Here is a 10,055-nt window from a genome sequence, read left to right on the forward strand (position 1 = left end):
TTCCCCAAGCTTAGAGCTTTCACTCTCCTTGATCATGTTGCATCATACTCCTCTCTTGATCCTTGAAAACTTCCTCCACACCAAACTCGAAACAACTCATTAGAGGGTTAGTGCACAATAAAAATTAACATATTCAGAGGTGACACAATCATTCTTAACACTTCTGGACATTGCATAATGCTACTGGACATTAATGGATCAAAGAAATTCATCCAACATAGCAAAAGAGGCAATGCGAAATAAAAGGCAGAATCTGTCAAAACAGAACAGTTCGTATTGACGAATTTAAAAATGGCACCAGACTTGCTCAAATGAAAATGCTCAAATTGAATGAAAGTTGCGTACATATCTGAGGATCATGCACGTAAATTGGCTTAATTTTCTGAGCTACCTACAGGGAGGTAGACCCAGATTCGTGACAGCAAAGAAATCTGGAACTGCGCAGTAATCCAAATCTAGTACTTACTTTTCTATCAAAGACTTTACTTGGCACAACAAAACACTAAACTAAGATAAGGAGAGGTTGCTACAGTAGTAAACAACTTCCAAGACACAAATATAAAACAAAGTACTGTAGCAAAATAAACACATGGGTTATCTCCCAAGAAGTTCTTTCTTTATAGCCATTAAGATGGGCTCAGCAGTTTTAATGATGCACTCGCAAGAAATAATATTTGAAGCAAAAGAGAGCATCAAGAGGCAAATTCAAAACACATTTAAGTCTAACATGCTTCCTATGCATAGGAATCTTGTAAATAAACAAGTTCATGAAGAGCAAAGTAACAAGCATAGGAAGATAAAACAAGTATAGCTTCAAAAATTTCAGCACATAGAGAGGTATTTTAGTAACATGAAAATTTCTACAACCATATTTTCCTCTCTCATAATAACTTTCAGTAGCATCATGAGCAAACTCAACAATATAACTATCACATAAAGCATTCTTATCATGAGTCTCATGCATAAAATTATTACTCTCCACATAAGCATAATCAATTTTATTAGTAGTTGTAGTGGGAGCAAATTCAACAAAGTAGCTATCATCAAATATAGGAGGCATATTGTAATCATAATCAAATTCACTCTCCATAGTAGGTGGAACCAAAAGACCACTATCATTATAATCATCATAAATAGGAGGCAAAGTATCATCAAAGAAAATTTTCTCCTCAATGCTTGGTGGACTAAAAAAATCATGCTCATCAAAACCAGCTTCCCCAAGCTTAGAATTTTCCATATCATTAGCAACAATGGTATTCAAAGTGTTCATACTAACATGTTCCATGGGTTTTTTAATTTTCGGATCAAACCATCCATGTCTTAACTCAGGAAATAGAATAAAAAGCTCATTGTTGTCCATTATGCCAAACTAGTGTAAACAAGAAACAAAAAGATGCAATTGCAGGATCTAAAGGAAATAGCTTTGAGTACTTACGGCGCCGGAAAATAGCTTAGTAGCCGAGATCTGGAGTGTGAGTACCTTTTACCTTTCCTCCCCGGCAACGGCGCCAGAAAATACTTGATGCTGTCCAGGACTGGCGCGGGGTTGACGAGGGAGGAAATCCCTGTGGTGTAGCTTTCTGGTCCCCGGCAACGGCGCCAGAAAATAGCTTGATGTCTACATCCCCCTCCTTTTCCTGTAGACAGTGTTGGGCCTCCAAGAGCAGAGGTTTGTAGAACAGCAGCAAGTTTTCCCTTAAGTGGATACCCAAGGTTTATCGAACTCAGGGAGGAAGAGGTCAAAGATATCCCTCTCATGCAACCCTGCAACCACAAAGCAAGAAGTCTCTTGTGTCCCCAACACACCTAATAGGTGCACTAGTTCGGCGAAGAGATAGTGAAATACAGGTGGTATGAATATGTATGAGCAGTAGCAACGGTGCCAGAAAATAGATTGCTGGCGCGTAGTTGATGGTGGTGGTATTGGAGCAGTAGTAACACAGTGAAACAGTAAACAAGCAGTAGTAACGCAGCAGTAGTAAACAAGTAGCGATAGCAGTATTTAGGAACAAGGCCTAGGGATTACACTTTCACTAGTGGACACTCTCAACATTGATCACATAACATAATAGATAAATGCATACTCTACACTTTTGTTGGATGATGAACGCATTGCGTAGGATTACACGAACCCTCAATGCCGGAGTTAACAAGCTCCACAATTTGTTCATATTTAAGTAACCTTATAGTGTAAGATAGATCAATACAACTAAACCAAGTACTAACATAGCATGCACACTGTCACCTTCATGCATATGTAGGAGGAATAGATCACATCAATACTATCATAGCAATAGTTAACTTCATAATCTACAAGAGATCATGATCATAGCATAAACCAAGTACTAACACGGTGCACACACTGTCACCTTTACACACGTGCAGGAGGAATAGAACTACTTTAATAACATTGCTAGAGTAGCACATAGATAAATTGTGATACAAACTCATATGAATCTCAATCATGTAAAGCAGCTCATGAGATTATTGTATTGAGGTACATGGAAGAGAGATGAACCACATAGCTACCGGTACAGCCCCGAGCCTCGATGGGGAACTACTCCCTCCTCATGGGAGCAGCAGCGGTGATGAAGATGGCGGTGGAGATGGCAGCGGTGTCGATGGAGAAGCCTTCCGGGGGCACTTCCCCGCTCCGGCAGTGTGCCGGAACAGAGACTCCTGTCCCCCAGATCTTGGCCTCGCGATGGCGGCGGCTCTGGAAGGTTTCTGTGGTTTTCGTCGAACGTATCAGGGTTTTCGATCCAGGGGCATTATATAGGCGAAGAGGCGGCGCAGGAGGGTCGAAGGGGCGACGACACCATAGGGCGGCGCGGCCAGGGCCTGGGCCGCGCCGGCCTATGGTCTGGGGGCCCAGTGCCCCCCCCTCTGGTCCTTCCCGGGTGTTCTGGATGCTTCCGGTGAAAATAGGAACTTGGGCGTTGATTTCGTCCGATTCCGAGAATATTTCGTTACTAGGATTTCTGAAACCAAAAACAGCAGAAAATAGGAACTGGCACTTCGGCATCTTGTTAATAGGTTAGTTCCAGAAAATGCACGAATATGACATAAAGTGTGCATAAAACATGTAGATAACATCAATAATGTGGCATGGAACATAAGAAATTATCGATACGTCGGAGACGTATCAACCACCCTCTGCCGGCTTTCCAAGGAAGAAAGCTCAAACGTTGGCACTAAGAGTCGGTTGGCACATGTGGGTAAAGTTGTGCACCCCTGCAGGGTTAAATCTTTTCGAAAAGCCATGTCCACAGTTACTGATGACTTGGGAATGGATTCTGTGATCATAGACAACGTGAACCTAATCGTAAAACTTGGCAAACAATGTGTGTTTACGGATACCTTCTCCGGGTATTGAGGGGGTGATCCGAGGATAGTGGTTCGAGATGATGAAGATTGGTGGATACAAGATGATGATCATTAGAGATAGAGATGTCGCTCTCTTATCCCCTTTCAAAGGTTCTGAGTAGTCAAGATTCTCTTCTCTCTTATCTAACAAAGGAAAATTGGCTTTACGCAAAAGAAGATCCACAGAAAGTCTGCATACCCGCTTTGCTAAAAGGTTGAACTAAGTCTTGCTGAGTCCCTGTACTCAGCTTTCCATGCTTTTGTTTCAGATGAAGTTGCTATAGCCGAAGGTGGTTTCTACGTTAATATCGACGGTTAGTTTGGAGTTCCCAGGCAGCAGCCTGCGACTTATGGGCTGGGACGTCATTTTATGTTATGGCCTCTTAAGCCCTTTGCTATCTTGTTATTTAGAATAACATATTTTTCTTCCGTTGCTTGTTGAATGTTGGGTCAGTGACCTCTGCGTGTAATAGCTTGGATCTTACTCTGTTAAGAGTTGTAATATATTCTTTTGAGTCGTAGAGTCACTGTTGTGTTACCGATTCTCTCACTGTAGTCTCTCGAGCTCAAGGTTAGGCTTATGTCAGACGAAGATCTGGTATTTGTCTAACCCTGATCCCGGGGGTGCCACAGGTTTTGGTATCAGAGCAGGACTGCCTGTAGGAAACTCTTGTTTACTTGTCGATGTTGAGTCTAGTGGTTGCGAAAACTATTTGAAAGCTAAAGATTATTTGCAAAACTCTAAATCGGATTCTTTTTAATCCTTACCTGGTGTCATCTTACCTGGTTTTGATTGGAAAAAGGTTTCTCTTCTTTCCTATCAATTCAAATCTCTAGGATACACGGGTTTGGGTTATTTTTCTCAAGTACTCCGTATCTGGTTGCTTGTCTCAGAGTTTTCAGAATGCCTCAGTTCATCTGAAGCATTGTTCCTTTATTCTTGCTTCGGGTGCTTAGCATCCAATTGTTTGCCTTTATTCGACATGGTGGTGGTATGTCATCTTTGCATTCCATCTTCATGGTTTGTGAGTCGGTTAGTAGTGTGTATATTTTGTATGCTTGTTTAACTACTATGATCGATACGACGATATATCTTCATATCACATGTCTTGTTCTCTAGCATGCTCATTGCATTCAGTACATGCTTTCCTCCTGTTGAATCCTCCTGATGAATATGTGTCTCATGGGTTTTTTTTCTCCTCAGTATGTCAGGCGGTACTAGAAGTGGTGCTGGCCGTGCTCGTGGCCATGGAAATAACCATGGAGATGGACACGAGGAGAATGCTGACCTTCCTCATCCTCCTTCTATGGTCCAACTTATGGCCATGTATGAAGCCAATCGTGCAGACAACATTAGGCTCCTTGAAAGGATTGAGCGGAACACAGCTCAGCGTCATGAGGGACAAGTGGGGATCCGAAGCTTCATCCGCCTCACCCCACCAGTGTTCACTTATTCAACTGAGCCACTTGATGCTGACTACTGGCTCCGCACCATCGAGCGCAAGCTTGAGGTTGCCCACGCTGCTCAAGCAGATTGGGTGAACTTTGCCACCTACCATCTTGAAGGAGCTCCTGGTTCATGGTGGGAAAACTTCCTGCTGATGCAGCCTGCCGATCATGACGTAACTTGGCCAGAGTTCAAAGTTGCTTTCCGTGCATATCATATCCCAGAGGGTGTGATGGATGAGAAAAGAGAAGAGTTTCTGAAGCTGACGCAGGACAGTGGTTCTATCTGTGACTACCAGGGTCACTTCTATCGTCTTGCCTGATATGCTCCTGAAGAAACTTCCACTGATGCCAAGAAGCAAGCCTTGTTCCGCAAGGGACTGGATCCTGAACTTCGTCGAAATCTTCATCTCCTGGACTTCCCAACCTGCCAAGATCTTGTCAACAAGGCTATGAAGGCAGAAAGAGGAAAGGTGGACTATGAGGAAAGTCGCAAGCGTCCTCGAGATACTTCTCAGTCTTCTGGATCAGGAAATCAGCGCCGCCGTGTTTTCATTCCATACAGTGTTGTGCCTCGTGCTCCTTATGCACCAAAGTCTTCTGGTTATGCTCTTCGTCCACAAGCTCCAAGTGCTACTGCAGGCAATGCTGGTGGAACAAATTATCGGCCCGCTATGGGTATTCCAGGTAGTGGTGCGTGCTTCACTTGTGGTCAACCTGGTCACTACATGAAAGAGTGCCCCCACAATACTTCTGTTCGTGGTGCTCCACCACCAAATAAGTTTACTAAGCCTCAAGTTGCTGGTCAGGGTCGTCTGACCCATGTCACTGCTGAAGAAGCTGAAGCAGATCCAAGCGTCATAATGGGTACGCTTGGAATCAACTCCATTATAGCTACAGTTCTGTTTGATTCTGGAGCACCGCATTCATTCATATCCCAAGAATTTGCTCAATTGCATGTGATTCCTTTTGAAGCTATGCCTACCCCTCTTATGGTTCATTCCCCTGGTTCTAGTTGGTATACCGCTATGGTCAGTCGTGGGAATATAATCGAGATTTGATATCTTATTTTTCCAATTCCCCTCATTGTCCTCAATTCAACCGACATCGATATCATTTTGGCCATGGATTGGATAGCTAAATATCAGGCCGTCATTGATTGTGCAGCCAAGTCTCTCACTCTAACCGATCTTTCCGGAAGCAACATTCTGTATTGGTCTCCGTCAGCAACCCCTCCATCAGCAGTACATATTCCAGATGCGGAGTTGTATGCTCTTGACGTCTTACCTCCGCTTGAAATTTCTGATGTTCCCGTGGTTTGTGACTTCCCTGATCTCTTTCCGGAAGAGTTACCTGGCATGCCACCTGATCGAAGCGTGGATTTTGTCATCGAACTGTTTCCTGGAACTCCTCCTGTTTCTCGACGTCCTTATCGTATGCCTTGAGAAGAGTTGGTTGAAATAAAAAAGCAGTTAGAAGAGTTAGAAGGGAAAAGATACATCCAACCTAGTACTTCATCTTAGGGATGTCCCGCACTCTTTTTCAAGAAGAGGGATACCAATGTTCTGCGTCTGGTTGTTGATTACCGGCCGCTCAACGCAGTAACTAATAACCCACAAGTATAGGGGATCGCGGCAGTCTTCGCGGGAAGTAAAACCCAATTTATTGATTCGACACAAGGGGAGACAAAGAATACTTGAAAGCCTTAACAGCAGAGTTGTCAATTCAGCTGCACCTGGAAACAGACTTGCTCGCAAGAGTTTATCGATAATGTGAGTTTTATAGCAGTAGCAGTAGTGAAATAACAGCAGCAGAGTAACAAAGACAGCAGTAGTGATTTTAGTAAACAGCAGGATTAAAATACTGTAGGCACAGGGATGGATGACGGGCGTTGCATGGATGAGAGAAACTCATGTAACAGTCAAAGCAGGGCATTTGCAGATAATAATAAAGCGGTGTCCAAGTACAAAGAAATCCATAGGCATGTGTTCCATATATAGTCGTACGTGCTCGCAATGAGAAACTTGCACAACATCTTTTGTCCTACCAGCCGGTGGCAGCCGGGCCTCTAGGGAATCTACTGGATATTAAGGTACTCCTTTTAATAGAGTACCGGAGCGAAGCATTAACACTCCGTGAACACATGTGATCCTCACATCACCGCCATCCCTCCGGTTGTCCCGATTTCTGTCACTTCGGGGCCTTTAGTTCCGGACAGCGACATGTGTATACAACTTGCAGGTAAGATCATAAAACAATGCATATCATGATGAAATAATAACATGTTCAGATCTGAGATCATGGCACTCGGGCCCTAGTGACAAACATTAAGCATAACAAGTTGCAACAATATCATCAAAGTACCAATTACGGACACTAGGCACTATGCCCTAACAATCTTATGCTATTACATGACCAATCTCATCCAATCCCTACCATCCCCTTCAGCCTACAGCGGGGGAATTACTCACACATGGATGGGGGAAACATGGCTGGTCGATGGAGAGGCGTCGGTGATGATGATGGCGATGATCTCCTCCAATTCCCCGTCCCGGCGGAGTGCCTGATGTCTACGGGTTCTTCTATTCTTGTAGACAGTGTTGGGCCTCCAAGAGCAGAGGTTTGTAGAACAGTAGCAAGTTTCCCCTAAGTGGATCACCCAAGGTTTATCGAACTCAGGGAGGAAGAGGTCAAAGATATCCCTCTCAAGCAACCCTGCAACCACAAAGCAAGAAGTCTCTTGTGTCCCCAACACACCTAATACACTTGTCAGATGTATAGGTGCACTAGTTCGGCGAAGAGATAGTGAAATACAGGTGGTATGAATATATATGAGCAGTAGTAACGGCACCAGAAAATAGCTTGATGCTACAACTGGCGTGTGATTGATGGTGGTAATATGGCAGGCAGTACAGATGCAGTAAAACAGTAAACAAGCAGCGACGATTGCAGTATTTAGGAACAAGGCCTAGGGATTATACTTTCACTAGTGGACACTCTCAACATTGATCACATAACAGAATAAATAGATAAATGCTCTACTCTACACACTCTTGTTGGATGATGAACACCACTAATTGCGTAGGATTACACGAACCCTCAATGCCGGAGTTAACAAGCTCCACAATATTCGATATTCATGTTTAAATAACCTTAGAGTGCATGATAGATCATTGCAATTACACCAAGTACTAACATAGCATGCACACTGTCACCATCACACTATGAAGGAGGCATAGATCACATCAATACTATCATAGCTATAATTAACTTCATAATCTACAAGAGATTACAATCATAACCTACGCCAAGTACTACACGATGCACACACTGTCACCATTACACCATGCAGGAGGAATAGAGTACTTTAATAACATCACTAGAGTAACATAGATGAATAGTGATACAAAACTCATATGAATCTCAATCATGTAAGGCAGCTCATGAGATCATTGTATTGAAGTACATAGGAGAGAGATTAACCACATAGCTACCGGTACAGCCCTTAGCCTCGATGGAGAACTACTCCCTCCTCATGGGAGACAGCAGCGGTGATGAAGATGGCGGTGGAGATGGCAGCGGTGTCGATGGAGAAGCCTTCCGGGGGCACTTCCCCATCCCGGCGGCGTGCCGGAACAGAGACTCCTGTCCCCCAGATCTTGGCTTCGCGATGGCGGCGGCTCTGGAAGGTTTCTCGTACCGTGGCTTTTTTCGTATCGAAGATTTAGGTCAGGGACCTTTATATAGGTGAAGAGGCGGAGTCGGAGGGTTGACGAGGCGGCGACACAGTAGGGGGGTGCGGCCCACCCCCTGGCCGCGCCGGCCTATCATCTGGGGCCCACAGGGCCCTCCTCTGGTGGCTCTCGGGTGTTCTGGAAGCTTCATGTGATTATAAGATGCTGGGCGTTGATTTCGTCCAATTCCGAGAATATTTCCTTACTAGGATTTCTGAAACCAAAAACAGCAGAAAACAGGAACTGGCACTTCGGCATCTCGTCAATAGGTTAGTTCCGGAAAACGCATAAAATCATCATAAAGTATGTATAAAACATGTGGGTATTGTCATAAAACAAGCATGGAACATAAGAAATTATCGATATGTCGGAGACGTATCAGCATCCCCAAGCTTAGTTCCTACTCGTCCTCGAGTAGGTAAACGATAACAAAGATAATTTCTGAAGTGACATGCTACCAACATGATCTTAATCATACTATTGTAAAGCATATGAGATGAATGCAGCGATTCAAAGCAATGGTAAAGACAATGATTAAACAACTAAATCATATAGCAAAGACTTTTCATGAATAGTACTTTCAAGACAAGCATCAATAAGTCTTGCATAAGAGTTAACTCATAAAGCAATAGATTCAAAGTAAAGGCATTGAAACAACACAAAGGAAGATTAAGTTTCAGCGGTTGCTTTCAACTTATAACATGTATATCTCATGGATAGTGTCAACATAAAGTAATATAATAAGTGCAATAAGCAAGTTTGTAAGAATCAATGCACAGTTAACACAAGTGTTTGTTTCTTAAGATGGAGAGAAATGGGTAAACTGACTCAACATAAAAGTAGAAGAAAGGCCCTTCACAGAGGGAAGCATCGATTGCTATATTTGTGCTAGAGCTTTGGTTTTGAAAACAAGAAACAATTTTGTCAACGGTAGTAATAAAGCATATGCATAATGTAAATTATATCCTACTGTAGGGATTCGTTGCATAGAAAACAAAAAAATTCCTACCGCGAGAACGCAATCCAAGCCAAGATGCAATCTAGAAGATGGGAGCAACGAGGGGATGAACGAGACTAACCCTTGAAGATTTCCAAATCCTATAAGAGTAGGCTCTTATTGCTGCGGTAGACGATCACTTGCCGCTTGCAAAAGCGCGTAGAAGATCTTGATCACGGTGCCACGATCGGGCAGCACCTCCGTACTCGGTCACACGTTCGGTGTTGATGACGACGTCCTTCTCCCCGTTCCAGTGGGCAGCGGAAGTAGTAGATCCTCCTCGGAATCCCAGCAGCACGACGGCGTGGTGGCGGTGCCGATGGAGATCTCCGGCGGAGCTTCGCTAAGCATATGCGGGAGAAGTAGTGGAGGAGGGGTGCTAGGGTTTGGGGAGAGGGGGTGCCATGGGCGCTGGCCTCAAGGGGGGCAGGGGTGGTGCGGCCAAGCCATGGGCTGCCCCCTCCCTCTCCTCCTCATTATATAGGTGGAACCCCAAGGGTTTGCCCAAAGTC

The sequence above is a fragment of the Lolium perenne genome, chromosome 6 (genome assembly GCF_019359855.2).
Source record: "Lolium perenne isolate Kyuss_39 chromosome 6, Kyuss_2.0, whole genome shotgun sequence".
NCBI classification, from domain to species: Eukaryota; Viridiplantae; Streptophyta; class Magnoliopsida; order Poales; family Poaceae; genus Lolium; species Lolium perenne.